Source organism: Zingiber officinale, chromosome 5B (genome assembly GCF_018446385.1).
Source record: "Zingiber officinale cultivar Zhangliang chromosome 5B, Zo_v1.1, whole genome shotgun sequence".
Lineage (NCBI taxonomy): Eukaryota > Viridiplantae > Streptophyta > Magnoliopsida > Zingiberales > Zingiberaceae > Zingiber > Zingiber officinale.
The window spans coordinates 127462068-127478612 of NC_055995.1; the positions used below are offsets into that span (position 1 = coordinate 127462068).

Sequence of the window (16545 nt, forward strand, 5' to 3'; positions counted from 1 at the left end):
CGACCTAACCCAAATCTGGTCCACCTAAATTGTCAACCTTAGGCGAGATGGCAACTGAGAGAGTTTGAGGATTCTAAATATTTGAATTTTTGTTAAGAAATGAACTAAAACCTAATTGTATTATTGGTTTTTGTCATCATCAACAACCCAATCCATCCAAATTGTATTGGTTTTTCTCATCATCAAGAACCAAAACCAGCTCAAAAGGAAATTCCTGAGTTGGTGTGGGAGTATTAATGTGGATAAGGACCATTACTCGTGTCCAAGCCATAGCATACTACTATGATAATCTCTCTCCATTAAAAAAAATCGATGTGGGACTATAGTTTCATGCTCTTCACCCTTTGTAGTATAGTCTTATATCATACCTGGAGTTACTCCATCCCTATCCTCGACTGCTCACCTCCTCTCCACCTCGCTTCTCCCCTTCTCCACCAAAGCTCTTCGTCAATATAGCAACTCAGTTTGTTGGAATCAGACTTTCCTTTTTCTACTTCAATGATGTAACTTAGAAGGCTCTTGGTGGCAAATCTTGATATTTAAATTACATTTGGTCGGGTGCGCCTGAATCTTGCAATAGTGCAACACGACACACGAGAATTCCAATAGCAAGTTATTGAAATGAACCCTCTCCCCATAAAAAATTAATTTAATATCATAGTGGACCAATGGCCCACGTATCATATATTAAACTGATAGGAACAGATACTATTGAATTAAATTTCTGTCGATAAAATAATGGAAACTATTTATTATCAGGAAAATAACAAGATTTCTGATGGAATCTAATTTCCATCAGAGATTCTCGGCGAAAATGAGATTCTATCGGTAATTCCATAAATAAAATTAGAGCATTGGCCCTTCTCCTCTCGCGTGCTCGTCTTTCTCCTCTCCGGCGATCCCGGGGTGATCTCTCCTCTCCGGTGATCTTTAGGTAAGTTCTCTCCTTCCCGAGCCATTTTCTCCCCTTCCCGACCTCCAGTGGTGCCAGCACGCGGCCGACACTTTTGTTGGCCCCTAGCCGCATGCTAACGGTTGTGTTGGCCGTCAGCAAGCGACCGGCGGCTGTGCCGGCCGCTAGCAAGCAGCCGACTGTTGGAGTGTATACTGAAAGCCTAAGCTTTGTAAACATTCATTATGAATAAAGAATCACATTTGGTCTAATTATCTACATTTGTTTGTAGTTGTTCATTTAATTTATATTGTAGATAACATAGTATGTGGTGTCACATACAGAAGATGATGTTATCAGTACCTTATAAATTATAAACAGTAGCTCACGACCAGAATGGAAAGGAACAAACCATTAGAAGGTCGTAGTGTAATTAGGTATTAGTTTATCTTGACTATATAATTACACTAGTACACTCAGAGTGTATTGAGTAGGACCATTTGAGGTCGTTTCTTTTATACTGACTTTATAAAGGAACAAAGACCTCGGTTATTATGGAAGTGTGTGCTCTTAATCCTAATATAATAACAAGCACATATATTTGATATTTATTTCTTTAATTTATCAATGGGTGAGATTTAGTTCGATGAATCAATAAGCCCGATAAATTGGGAAATGATATCACTTATAGTGTGTGTTGTTGATTATAGAAGGAAAGCGTGTCCTAGAGATACTAGGTTGATAATGTCCCCAAGAGGAGCTCATAAGGATTGTCATGTTAAACCCTGCGGTGGACTTAGTCCGACATGACGATAAGGTTGAATGGTACTACTCTTGGACTTAGACATTAATTAAATGAGTTGTCGATAACTCACTTAATTAGTGGACATTCGATATCTTAAACAGGAGACTAACACACTCATAATAAGAAGGAGCCCAAAATGTAATTTGGGATTGGTGCGGTAGTTCAATGATAGTTCTCTAGTGGAATGAATTATCATTGATAAAATTAAGTTGTGTGTTCGGGGTGAACACGGGATGTAATTTTATCGGGAGACCAAAACTAATTCCTCCTCTCGGTCCCTATCGTAGCCTCTTATTTATAGAGTTCTATACCCACATATACCCACCTTCTATACCCACCCAATGGGGGCCGACCAAGCTAGCTTGGGAAAAGGGCCGGCCTAGGTATAAAATTGGGTGGCCGGCCCTAGCTTGAACCCAAGCTAGTAGGGCCGGCCAAATAAAATTAAAAAGAAATTTAATTTTAATTTTTATTATTATGTGGAAGATATATTTTAAAGAGAATTAAAATTAAAATATCTCTCTTGTAAAAGATCTACAAAAGATTAAAGAAAGAGATTAGATCTCTTTCCTTATTTGTAGATTGGAGAGATGTTTTATTTTTTCTTTAAAAATTATTCACATGTTGATAAAATTAAAATTATAGAAATTTCCTTTTATCAACCATGAAGAGATTTTAAAGAGAAATTTTATTTTTTAAAAATTTCCGGAAACAAATTAGGAAGTTTTAATTGTTGATTAAAACTTGTCCTCTTTTGTTTTCTAATGATGTGGCCGGCCATCTCAAGATTAATTGGGAAATTTTGTTTTATTTTTCTCAATTAATTCATGTCAAGGAAAATTAAGGAAATTTTATTGTAATTAAATTTTCTAATTTGCCTAGGCCAAGGAATATAAAAGAAGGGGTGAGGGTGCCTTCAAGAGACACAACATCTATTATTCCTCTCCCTCTCTTGTTCCTTGGTGTGGCCGACCATCCTCTCCCTCTCTTCCTCTTGTGGTGGCCGAACCTCTCTCCCTTCCTTGGAGCTCTTGTGGTGGCCGGATACTACTTGGAGAAGAAGAAGAAGAAGGAGAGAAAGCGAGTATCTCTTGGAGCTTGGTTAGTATTTTGGTTTTTCTCCTTGGTGAAGCTTTTCTTTTGTGGCCGAACCTTGCTTGGAGGAGAAGAAGGTGGTTGGTGGTTTCTCATCTCGGTTGATCGTTGCCCACACAACGTCCGAGGTTAGAAGAGGAATACGGTAGAAGATCAAGAGGTTTTTTACAAGGTATAACTAGTAATTTCTATTTCCGCATCATGCTAGTTATTTATGGAAATAATACCAAATACAAGAGGCTTACGTTCTAGAATTTCGAATATGTTTTTTCGAAGTTGTGTTCTTTTGTTTTTTTCTTTTCCTTGTGATTTGATTGTTCTCTTTGGTTAACCTAAAGTTATTTTAGGAAATTAAATATTAGCTTTCTATTAAAGGTTTTGTCTAGTCGGTGGTGGTTGCTCCCATATCCAAGAAGGCCATGTGCCTCGCCACGTCAGTACTGGGAACCTTTTATGGAAATTAATATTTAATGGAATTAATAACTTAAGGAGACTTGGGTCGAACGTGTTAAGTTCCGCAGGAGATCCAAGTCAAAACCTAAAAGAACAAATAGATTAAGTTTTGGATCAAACGTGTTAAGTTCCGCAGGCGATCCAAAATTTAATTTAAAAGAACACATGGTAGCTAGGAAAAGGTTCAGACCTTTGTACAAAATTTTTGTACAGTGGAACCTATAGGTTTTCCGAGTAGCAACCAACACCGACGACTATGCTTTGACCCGGAAGGTTTGATCAACAGGTCGCGGTGGATATGCCTGATGTAGTTGGAAGAGTGAGAATATTACAGTTTAGTTAGTAGAAATGCATATCTAATTTTATGAGATTGTTCTTTTGTTGTTTGAGATTTTATTTTTTGGATGTTAATATTGATTATCTAACAAATTACATATCTCGATATTCTTTAGGTACTATCGATATTCTTTAGATATTATCAAGCTTCAATAATACCATGAAAATAGAGGTTGAATTTATGTAATATTTTGTTAGATACATATAATAGAAGGTGATGTTTTGTCCAACTATATAGTTGTGCCTTCTAGTTCATCTTTCATCCTTCAGGTGTGATCTTGGAGAAGACTATCTTTGTGTGAACCAACACATCCTCCCCTGTATGGGGGCTTACATGGTAGTTAGATGTGGTTATGCAGTTGGTTATGAATTCTAATTTTTGGTACACTAACAAGATAATTAAGTGTTGGGTCACAAGCTTTGTTCAATTGATATGATGTTTTATTGACTCATGAACTAAGTATCAATCAGCTGTTGAACCTCAACTTCAAAATTCTTTATGACCTCGGTTATTTGATTCCATTTAATTCGTTACCACATCTTTTTATGCATTTATTTGATTTCATTTAATTCGTTACCACATTTTTTGATGTAGCCAAAATCTAAACTAGGTACTAATCCAACATAACATCCAACATAGTTAGCTATAAGCTGACACTATCCTCTGGAATAATTTTAGATTCAAAGTTACCAGATTATTCCGTTGGGAGAAGGATAGGGTGAAGATATTCTTACAAAGATATGAAGGTGAAACAAAGCAAAAGAGAGATGAAGGTAGAACAAAGCGAAAGAAAGATGAAGGTGGAACGAAGCGAAAGAGGCACAACATTGAATATGCAACAAATTTTACAGATGTGATAGTAAAGGGCTTATTGTCTGAAATGCATAACCATATTGCTTCACTTACTGAGCTCATTAGTTTCGGTTGCTCGAAGGACTCAAGAAACTCTTCGTCTTCAGGAAACAACTAGAGATTTTTGTTCTTCAATAAGTAGTTCACTGCATCTTCATCAATGTCCAACAAGAAACCAAAACTAATGTGATCAGCAAGTGAAGCAATCTAGTCATGCATTTCAGACAATAGGCCCTTTGCTATCACCTCTGTAAAATTATTCCTTGTGATTTGATTGTTCTTTTCGGTTAACCTAAAGTTATTTTAGGAAATTAAATATTAAATTTCTATAAAAGGTTTTATCTAGTCCGTGGTGGTTGCTCCCATATCCAAGAAGGCCATGTGCCTCGCCACGTCAGTACTGGGAACCAATTATGGAAATTAATATTTAATGGAATTAATAACTTAAGGTGATTTGGGTCGAACGTGTTAAGTTCCGCAGGAGATCCAAGTCAAAACCTAAAAGAATAAATAGATTAAGTTTTGGATCAAACGTGTTAAGTTTCGCAGACGATCCAAAATTTAATTTAAAAGAACACATGGTAGCTAGGAAAAGGTTCAGACCTTTGTACAAAATTTTTGTACAGTGGAACCTCTAGGTTTTCCGAGTAGCAACCAACAATTGGTATCAGAGCTAGAGTTTTGCCTCTGTGTATTTGGTATTAGTTTAATTATGCACATGTCATACATAATTTAGGCAGGTTAATAGTAGGATGTGCTAACTTTGTGGACGCAGGATCCAACTATTATGACTTTTAGTTATTATGTGTGATTGGACCCTTGGACATGTCAAGGGCATTTATATGTGTGTGCATGATTGTATTAAAAATACAGCAGGAGCTGTATTTAGTTTTATTAGGATTTTATTTTTGATCTAGATACATGTACATTCCTTTTATGGAATATAGGATCAAAAATGTAAAATTCTATTTATGTCGCGGATCGAATCTTGCAAAGCGTGGAACCTTCTAAGGACCAGAGGCGCAGCGGAACTAGGAGCAAGATGGATGCGACAGCTAGACCCGGTGGCGGTGGCCAAATATGGCAGCAGCTTGGGATGACAACACACGGAGGACAACTATAGATAAAAGCCATAATAGTTGAAAATTAGATTTTCTATTTATTGCTTTTATATTGTGCTGTGTGTGCATGTTAGTATACATGACTAGTAGGCTAGCATAGTTAAAATTCCTCGTTTATAAATAACTAAGTGGGAGAGGGATTTTTAAATAAATCCCATGGTCTCCATTACTGGTTTGTAAGTGATGCAAACAAGCTTGCGCGTTGGCTCTGAGTGCCTTCCTCCATAACGGATGAGCTTGTTTATGGATCACTAGAACAGACTTCCATTTTTGGATGACTATAGGAAGTTAATTAAGAGCATGTGATCTTCCCCAACGGAAGGGGCATAATCTTATTAATGGGCTTAGTGTCAAGTAATGGTATACACTTAGACACATCTAATAGTATCCTCCCCATCGGAGTCACTGCTATTATTTGTGTGACCAAAAGACACCAACTATTAATTTTATTTGTCAAAAAGTTAGGTTGACAAGATAATAAAATTAATGGGATAAAACCCTCCTTTTACAAATGTTGAATTTGTATACGTCCACACTAACGTGGCATACAAAATTCACGGTGTTTTGAGGTGTTGGTTAATTTAAAATAGTATTGTTTGAGGAATCAATATTATTCTAAATTTAGAGTTCTGACCAAAAGTTATTTGTGATTCTTAGGATGACTTTCAACCCACTGTCCATCATACTTCAACAGAATAGACTTACTGGACCTAATTACATAGATTGGAAAAGGAACCTGGACATTGTCCTTACTGCTGAAAGCTATAAATTTGTACTGACTGAGCCTTGTCCTGAAGCACCTACTGGTGAATCTACCCAAGAGGAGATTGAATATCATAGGAAATGGGTAAAAGCAGATGAGATGGCGCGGTGTTACATTTTGGCTTCAATGTCAAATGTATTGCAACATCAGCATCAAGATTTACCAACAGCCTATGATATTATGAACAATCTCAAGGAACTCTTTGGTCATCAGGATAGGGCTTCTAGACAAGAAGCCATGAGAAAGATAATGACAGCCACCATGCAAGAGGGTACTCCTGTGAGGGATCATATCCTAAAGATGATGGCTTATCTGAACGAGATACAGATCCTTGGAGGAGAAATTGATGGGGAAACCCAGATCGATATGATCCTCCAAACGCTACCGAGAAGTTTTGAGCAGTTTCGCCTGAACTATAATATGAATAAGAGGATTTATTCATTAGCGAAAAGCAGCAGAAGGATTATTTCGTCACAATGCTCAAATTCACTATGCTGAAAATGGTTCTACTTCTAAACCGAGAGGAAAGAAGAAGAAGAAACAAGTCGGTTCAGCAAAGAAAGTGAATAAGTCTCAGAGTACGGGATTTAAAGCTGGAGTGAAGAAGCCGAAGGGCAAGTGCTTCATCTGCAAGCAGGCAGGACATTGGAAGGCGGACTGTCCTCGTAGGAACCAAAACAAAGGTATATCTCATACTCTAGTTGTTGAAACATGTTTAGCGGTGTTATCTACCAGCACCTGGTGTGTAGATACGGGAGCCACTGATCATGTCTGCAATTCCTTGCAAGGGTTCCAGGAAACCCGACGACTATCTGAAGGAGAAATTACCGTCTATATGAGCAATGCTACTAAGGTGGCAGCTGTTGCAGTGGGAGACGTCTACTTATCTTTTAGTAGAAATAGAAATTTGGTTTTAAGAAATTATCTTTATGTACCCAGTTTTAGAAAGAATTTAATTTTAGTTTCTAAACTGTTTTTAGATGGATATTCAGTTTCTTTCAGTAACGATGTAGTTATTAAGAGAAATAAAGTGATTATCTGTTCTGGTATATTAGTTGGTAATTTGTATACTTTAAATCCAATTTCTTCCACAAAGCAAAACATGAAAATTTATAACTCATCTTCTAACTCAAATAAAAGAAAAGAACATTCGAAAATGAACCAAGCATATCTTTGGCATCTAAGGCTTGGTCATATTAACTTAAGTAGGATTCAGAGGCTAATAGCCGATGGACTTTTGGGTTCATTAGAGTTGGAAAATTTTCCAACTTGTGAATCTTGCTTGGAAGGTAAAATGACCAAGAGGCCATTCAAGGCCAAGGGGTATAGAGCCAAAGAAGTGTTGGAATTGGTTCATTCTGATTTGTTTGGTCCTATGTCTGTCCAGACAAGAGGTGGTTTTGAATATTTTGTCTCTTTTATAGATGATTATTCAAGATACGGATATATTTACCTAATGCGCCGCAAGTCTGAGTGCTTTGATAAGTTCAAAGAATACAAGGCTGATGTGGAGAAATAATTGGGTAAAAGTATCAAGACACTACGGTCTGATCGTGGTGGCGAATACATCTTAGGAGAGTTTAGGAATTACTTATCAGAGGCCGGGATTCAATCCCAATTGTCTGCACCTGGAACACCCCAACAGAATGGTGTAGCAGAACGAAGGAATATGACTCTTATGGAGATAGTTAGATCGATGATGAGTTATTCAGAATTACCAAATTTGTTTTGGGGATATGCTCTGGAAACAGCAGTGTATGTTCTGAACTTAGTACCTTCTAAATCAGTTTCTTCTACTCCCATAGAATTGTGGAATGGGCGAAAACCCAGTCTAAGATATATTCGGATTTGGGGTAGTCCAGCACATGTGCTGAAACCAGATGCTGATAAGTTAGAATCCCGTACAGAAGTTCGTGTATTTGTAGGATATCCCAAAGGAACGAAAGGTGGTTTATTTTATAGTCCTAAAGACCAGAAGGTCATTGTTAGCACCAATGCCCAATTTTTAGAAGAAGACTATATAATGGATCACAAGCCCAGTAGTAAAGTTGTTTTAGAAGAACTAAGAGAGGACATGTCTACTTTAGTACCAACAGTACAAGATGAAGTATCACAAGAGACTGCAACACGTGTCACACATGATACACAACCACAGACAGTGCCTCGTCGTAGTGGGAGGGTTGTAAGGCAGCCTGAGAGATTCATGTTTTTGGGAGAGTCTTCGGACTTGATCCCGGGTAAACATGAACCTGATCCCCGGACATATGATGAAGCACTCCAAGATATAGATGCAGCATCTTGGCAAAAGGCGATGAATTCTGAAATAGAATCTATGTATTCTAATAAGGTCTGGGAGCTTGTAGAATCACCTGATGGTGTAAAAGCCGTTGGATGTAAGTGGATCTACAAAAGGAAAAAAGGGACAGACGGGAAGGTAGAAACCTTCAAAGCTAGGCTTGTTGCGAAAGGGTACACTCAGAAAGAGGGAATTGATTATGAGGAAACCTTTTCACCGGTAGTCATGCTTAAGTCTATCCGGATACTCTTATCCATTGCCGCTCATATGGATTATGAGATTTGGCAAATGGATGTCAAGACAGCTTTCCTTAATGGAAGTCTTGAAGAGAACATCCATATGAAGCAACCAGAAGGGTTCATTGAAAAAGGCAAAGAGCATCTAGTGTGCAAGCTCAATCGGTATGGACTGAAGCAAGCTTCAAGATCTTGGAACATCCGGTTTAATGAAGTAATCCAGTCATATGGATTTATTCAAAGTCCGGATGAGTCTTGTGTATATAAGAAGTGTAACAGAAATGTGGTGGTACTATACGTAGATGATATTTTGTTAATTGACAACAATGTCAAGGTATTATCAGACGTAAGGGTATGATTGTCCAAACAATTTGATATGAAGGATTTAGGAGATTGTGCACACATTCTTGGGATCAAAGTAATAAGGGATCGCAAGAAAAGAATGTTGTGTCTGTCCCAAGCTTCATATATAGATACAATCCTTGCTCGTTTTAGCATGCAGGATTCCAAGAAAGGTTTCTTACCTTTTAGGCATGGAATAGCTCTATCTAAAGAGATGTCTCCTAAAACATCAAAGGAGATAGAAGACATGAAAGTAGTTCCTTATGCCTCGGCTGTAGGAAGCCTTATGTATGCAATGCTATGTACGAGACCTGATATTTGTTTTGCCGTGGGCATGGTCAGCAGATATCAGAGTAACCCTGGACAAGGACATTGGACTGCGGTAAAGCATATATTAAAGTACCTGAGAAGGACTAGATATTATATGCTAGTTTACCAAGCAGACGATTTGCTCCCTGTGGGTTACACGGATTCAGATTTCCAATCAGATAGGGACAACAGTAAGTCTACATCAGGCTATATGTGTTTACTTTAGGAGGTGGAGCCATTTCATGGAGGAGTGTTAAGCAGAAATGCGTTTCGGACTCAACCATGGAAGCAGAGTATGTAGCAGCCTCTGAGGCAGCTAAAGAAGCAGTATGGCTCAGGAACTTTCTAATGGACTTAGATGTGATTCCTGGTTTGCCCAAAATCATCACAATTTATTGTGATAATAGCGGTGCAGTTGCAAACTCGAAGGAACCACGAGCTCATAAGGCAAGTAAACATATAGAGCGCAAGTACCACCTGATACGAGATATCGTGAAGCGAGAAGAAGTTGTCATCGCCAAGATTGCATCAGCGGATAACCTGGCAGACCCTTTCACTAAGGCCCTTCCGGCGAAAGCTTTCGATCGGCATGTGGAGGGAATGAGAATCAGATGTATGGTAGAAGATATGGCAGCTTAGCCATTAGTGTAAGTGGGAGATTGTTAGAGTGTATACTGAAAGCCTAAGCTTTTGTAAACATTTATGTTAAATAAAGAATCACATTTGGTCAATTAATCTACATTTGATTGTAGTTGTTCAATTAATTTATATTGTAGATAACATAGTATGTGGTATCACATATAGAAGATGATGTTATCAGTACCTTATAAATTATAAACAGTTGCTCACGACCAAAATGGAAAGGAACAAACCATTGGAAGGTCGTAGTGTAATTAGGAATTAGTTTATCTTGACTATATAATTACACTAGTACACTTAGAGTGTATTGAGTAGGATCATTTGAGGTTGTTTCTTTTATACTGACTTTATAAAGGAACAAATACCTCAGTTATTATGGAAGTGTGTGCTCTTAATCCTAATATAATAACAAGCATATATGTTTGATATTTATTTCTTTAATTTATCAATGGGTGAGATTTAGCTCGATGAATCAATAAACCCGATAAGTTGGGAAATGGTATCACTTATAGTGTGTGTTGTTGATTATAGAAGGAAACTGTGTCCTAGAGATACTAGGTTGATAATGTCCTCAAGAGGAGCTCATAAGGATTGTCATGTTAAACCCTGCAGGTGGACTTAGTCTGACATGATGATAAGGTTGAGTGGTACTACTCTTGGATTAAGATATTAATTAAATGAGTTGTCAGTAATTCACTTAATTAGTGGACATTCGATATCTTAAACACAGGGAGACTAACACACTCATAATAAGAAGGAGCCCAAAAAATGTAATTTGGGATTGATGCGGTAGTTCAATAATAGTTCTCTAGTGGAATGAATTATTATTGATAAAATTAAGTTGTGTGTTCGGGGCGAACACGGGATGCTTAATTTTATCGGGAGACCAAAACCAATTCCTCCTCTCGGTCCCTATCGTAGCCTCTTATTTATAGAGTACTATACCCACCTATACCCACTTTCTATACCCACCTAATAGGGGCCGACCAAGCTAGCTTGGGAACCAAGCTAGGGCCGGCCTAAGCATAAATTGGTGTGGCCGGCCCTAGCTTGAACCCAAGCTAGAGGGGCCGACCATATTAAATTAAAAAGGATTTTATTTTTAATTTTTATTATGTGGAAGATATAATTTATTAAAGAGAATTAAAATTAAAATATCTCTCTTGTAAAAGATCTACAAAAGATTAAAGAAAAAGATTAGATCTCTTTCCTTATTTGTAGATTGGTGAGATATTTTATTTTCTCTTTAAAAATTATTCACATATTGTTAAATTAAAATTATACAAATTTCTTTTTATTAACCATGAAGAGATTTTTGAAGAGAAATTTTATTTTTAAAATTTCCGGAAACAAATTAGGAAGTTTTAATTTGTTGATTAAAACTTGTCTAATTTATTTCTTTTGATGTGGCCGGCCAATATTGTTTTATTTGGAAATTTTATTTTATTTTTCTCAATTAAATCATGTCAAGGAAATTAAGGAAATTTTATTGTAATTAAATTTCCTAATTTGTCTAGGCCAAGGAATATAAAAGAAGGGGTGGGGGTGCCTTCAAAAGTACAACCTCTATTATTTCTCTCCCTCTTTTGTTCCTTGGTGTGGCCGGCCATCATCATCCTCTCCCTCTCTTCCTCTTGTGGTGGCTGAACCTCTCTCTCCCCTTGGAGCTCTCGTGGTGGCCGGATACTACTTGGAGAAGGAGAAGAAGAAGAAGAAGGAGAGGAAGCTAGCATCTCTTGGAGCTTGGTTGGTGTTTTGATTTTCTTCCTTGGTGAAGCTTCCTTATTGTGGCCGAACCTAGCTTGGAGGAGAAGAAGGTGGTTGGTGGTTTCTCATCTCGAAAGATCATTGCCCACACAACGTCCGAGGTTAGAAGAGGAATACGGTAGAAGATCAAGAGGTCTTTCTAGAAGGTATAACTAGTAGTTTTTCCTTTTCCGCATCATACTAGTTATTTATGGAAATAATACCAAATACAAGAGGCTTACGTTCTAGTATTTCGAATATGTTTTTCGAAGTTGTGTTCTTTTGTTTTATTTTTCCTTGTGATTTGATTGTTCTTTTCGGTTAACCTAAAGTTATTTTAGGAAATTAAATATTAGATTTCTATAAAAGGTTTTGTCTAGTCGGTGGTGGTTGCTCCCATATCCAAGAAGGCCATGTGCCTCACCACGTCAGTACTGGGAACCAATTATGGAAATTAATATTTAATGGAATTAATAACTTAAGGTGATTTGGGTCGAGCGTGTTAAGTTCCGCAGGAGATCCAAGTCAAAACCTAAAAGAACAAATAGATTAAGTTTTGGATCAAACGTGTTAAGTTCCGCAGGCGATCCAAAATTTAATTTAAAAGAACACATGATAGCTAGGAAAAGGTTCAGACCTTTGTACAAAATTTTTGTACAGTGGAACCTCTAGGTTTTCCGAGTAGCAACCAACAAGTGCCGAGCCAGGGAAGAGGTCCCCGGCGTTGACCCTCCGACGCTCAAGTCAGTCACCGACAATGAAGAATGAAGCTGACCAACAAGAAGACTGTAATGCAAACAGTGAATCTCGCATACCTCCGCCGATTTTTGGACCCCCCTTTATATAGAGCTCCTGTAGCGCGCGTGCACTCTCCTCTAGGCGAGCACACTTTTTAAAGTTTTCCCTGAAAAGACTTGTCAGTAAAGTGTCTCTAACACAGTACCTTAATGGGCCGAGCATATCTCTGAAGTGACAGTGGAAGCTTCCGTCGTACAATCTTCTGGCTGCCCATGCCAGTGTCGGCGGTACCAACTCCCAAAAGGATGTCGTTGGATATTAGAAGGAGTGTACTGTTGGGTCGAGTGGGTTGGTCACTCGGGCGGGATTCCGCCACTCTGGTGCCCCTTCCGGTCGGCCAGAATCTCGCTATTCCTCAGTGTGTGTCTGCTCGATCGAAGTTCCACTTTGTCACTGCCGAGGCCTACTGCCAGGCCGAGCAGAGTAACCGCTCAGTCGAAGTCGAACTCTGCCCACATGAAGCTCTGCTGTTTGGCCGACCGAGGTGGCCACTCGGCTCGGCTTCTGCACATTGTCTCCCTTAAGCGTCGGTTGTTTGATTGCTCCCCGTGTCAATGGCGACAGTGGGTCGGAGCCTTCTCCCCGATATGGGCATGCTTCGGTCCATCGGACGATGCCATTTATACGTTAACCGCCTAGACTTTGACCTCCACCGTGGCCGCGGGGGTGGGCCCCTCATTATCACTGCATTACATGCCCCCTCCTCAAGTATAGTCGAAGGAGGCTGTAAGTCCGACTGATTGGACAATTTGTCAGAGCAGTCTTCCACCCGATCGGCCTTCAACACTATGTGGTTTCTGATCGGGATGCGACCGCTCCTTGTTAATCGGCCTGTTGAAGCTTGTCGTTTGGTCATAGGTATGCTCCCTCAATTTGATCGTCACAACGAAGGTTTGTACTTGTGAAATCTTTGCTTGGACTATCTTGGGCGAGCGCGAGCCAGACTTACGTCACCCAGATTTCTAGGAGATCATGCAAATCTCTGCGCATTAAGGCTGAGCACGCTTCCATGCCTTCATTAAATGCCGACCCATGGTGACGCGCCACGTGTCTTGCCCACTGTCGTCGCACGTCTGACGTGACAGGCGGATATTCGTTGTGATGTGACGTTTGGCAGTTTAAATTCAACAATCAGATCTTGGCCTAGGTTTCTGCAACCTAGATCGGACGGCTCCGGTCGGCCGACCCCGTGGCTTGTAATCCTGTGATCGTCGCCACCTTTGCACACTTCATCTTTGCATTCTTCGGCCACGCTCCGTCTATGCTCCGGCGAAGTTCCTCTCATGCTCCTCTAGCGACTTTTTTCTTGTAAGCTTCGTTCCGATCACACCTGTATTTGAGTTTCTTGGCTTTTCTTTATGTTCCGGCGATAGTTCAGTAGCCTTTTCTTGATTCTTCTTCTCTGTATCTTTTCTCTAGATTTTTTGCAATGGCCAGTTCTTCACAGCCTCTCGTTGGCATCCCTGCGCTTTGGTACACTTCTATCAGTCCTTTGACGCCGACGATGCTGAGAGTCTGAAAGCCACTTTTGAGCTTCCTCCCGAATATGAAGTTATCCTTCCTTCTCCTTCCGATCGGCCAAATTCTTCGCCGCCCAACTGCATCACCTTCTCTCTAGATCCTTTTATAGTCGATCTGCGATTTCCCATCCACCCTTTTTTCCGCAGTGTGTAAATATTTCTGAGTCTCCCTCCATTAGCTAGTGCCAAATTCCTTTCAACTGCTATGCAAGGTGGTGGTTCTTTTTTGCCTGCACGACATTCCTCTTACTCTCTGGCTCTTTCATTACTTTTATTATCCCAAGTCGCTCAAGCCGGGGACTTTTCTTTTCCAAGTCCAAGTGGGCTTGGTTTTCTTTGATAAAATGTCGACTTCCAACAAACACTGGAAGGAGTACTTATTTTTCGTGCGTTTTCCTAAGCTGCCAGACTTCCCAACAAATTGGCAACTCGACGTGGCAGCTCAGCCTCCGTTAAAGAAGTACAAGAGCCAATCGAACTACCTCAATGTAGCCTCAATGTTGGCCGATCAGAAATATGACATCCACAAGCTGCTGTTGGAGGTTGTCCTCTATATCTTCGGCTTGAGTCCGATCCGCACCCGGCTTCCGCTCAGCCTAGGTATGCGACCACTTTACTCCTTTCTTTGATTCTAACTAATTTTTCTTCCTTTCATGCAACCAAAGTCATGCTGCGCACACGTTTGGCCGGCAAGGAGAAGCTCGTGGATGACGCTATCAATGCGACTGCTATCAAAGAACTGGGGAGCCGTGGCCTGCATCCGATCTACTCACAAGAGGAACCGCAAGACGAGAGCGAAGCGACTCCCGCTCTTGCAAGTGGTGGAGCGACTGGTGGCTCCCAACCTTCTTCTAAATTGCAGCCGATCGTCGAAGTTGAGGGGGCTTCTAGCTCACCCTCCTCAGCCGAGCCACTAATCAGGTGCAAGAGGCGCCGGGCGGAGCCTTCGTCGAGCTCCACTACTTCAGGGGTGCGGTCCGCCGAACGGGTCGGGACGTCGACTCCCGCTCCTGTCCAAGAATCCACTGCCCCCGAATCGTCAGATCAGACCCCCCTCACTATCTGGTCTGCCTCATGGGACAGTCTGCACACCGCCGATGGCCTTCCTGCAACCAAAATCGAAGACCAAGAAGTCGGGCATCCAGCCGGTCTCTTCATCATGGCCGTTCGGGCAGGCAACTTTTGCACAGTCAACCCCGAGTGGGCAACACCACATTACGACGATTCTTCACCTGCCGACCGAGGAGTGGCATGAATCCAACTCCGAATCCCTAGCTTCGGAGCACTAAATTATCATCCAAGGGTCGCTCGCCCAAATATGGGTCGATGCTCGGGCCTGTGCTGCGATGATGCCTCTGGGGATGCTCGCGGACAACCATACCCAGATGTCTATTGGGGTAAGTGTTAATGTTCTTTTTAATCCATTTCCGCTCGACGCTAATATTCTCTTTGTTGCTTGTTGTACTGGGTGGAGAGTCTGGCCATGTGCCAAAGGCTCGCATTTTTGGAGGAGGAAATGAAAAAAATAAAGGCGTCGAGCGGCCAATCCTCCGCCGCTCAAGAGCAAATAAAAGCCGAGGTGGCCAACATTTGAGTCGATCTGAGCAACAAACTCCTCGAGGCCGAATGGGAAAAGAGCTCCGGGCAGGCCACTCTTCTGGCTCGGCTCAATAAGCAGGTCACCACCTTTGACAATAAAATCGAGTTGGCTAACGCGTGGAAGAATCGAGCCATCGAAGACCTCGAGCTAAAAAATAAGGAGGCCTGGGCCCTTGCCCAAAAACTCAAGGAAGCTAAGAACTTCCTGGTCGCCGAGTGGAACAGTCGGCTGGCAGAAGAATCTGCCCTTTGTAGCCAACTCGCCTCTAAGGATACTGCGCTGGCCACCGCCAAGGATGAGCTAGAGGTCTCCCGAGTGGCCTTGAAGACCTACTAAGATGTCGAGCAAAGCCTCTTTGAGGCTATGAAGAAGAATTACCTTCGCTCGGATGCTTTCAACGAGAAGATCGCCGATCGGGCTTTGCGCCTTTTTGATCTGGCCATTGATGGGACGATCGACCAACTCCGTGAGGGAGGCTACCTGTCGGCCTCTCTGACCAGTAACATTCTAAGCCAGGACAAGCTTACCTCGTCACTACCTGATGACGTCTTGGACTACCTTGAGTGAGGTTGAGGGCTCTTGTAAAGTTTTTTTTGAAGTCTCTTGTAAAATTTTGAAGTCTTAATGAATTCTTGTCCGTTCGGACAAACTTTATCTTCTTGTATGTTTTTCAACTCTTTTGAGCATTGCAAGAACTCGTGGCCTCATCATTCCACTCGTCCATGATTAGTCTATCCAGCC

General features: G+C 40.8%; 1 pseudogene; it reads right to left on the minus strand.

Moving 5' to 3' along the window:
* Window positions 1-553: 553 nt before the first annotated feature.
* LOC121987999 lies at window positions 554-740 on the minus strand (annotated as a pseudogene).
* Window positions 741-16545: the final 15805 nt, after the last annotated feature.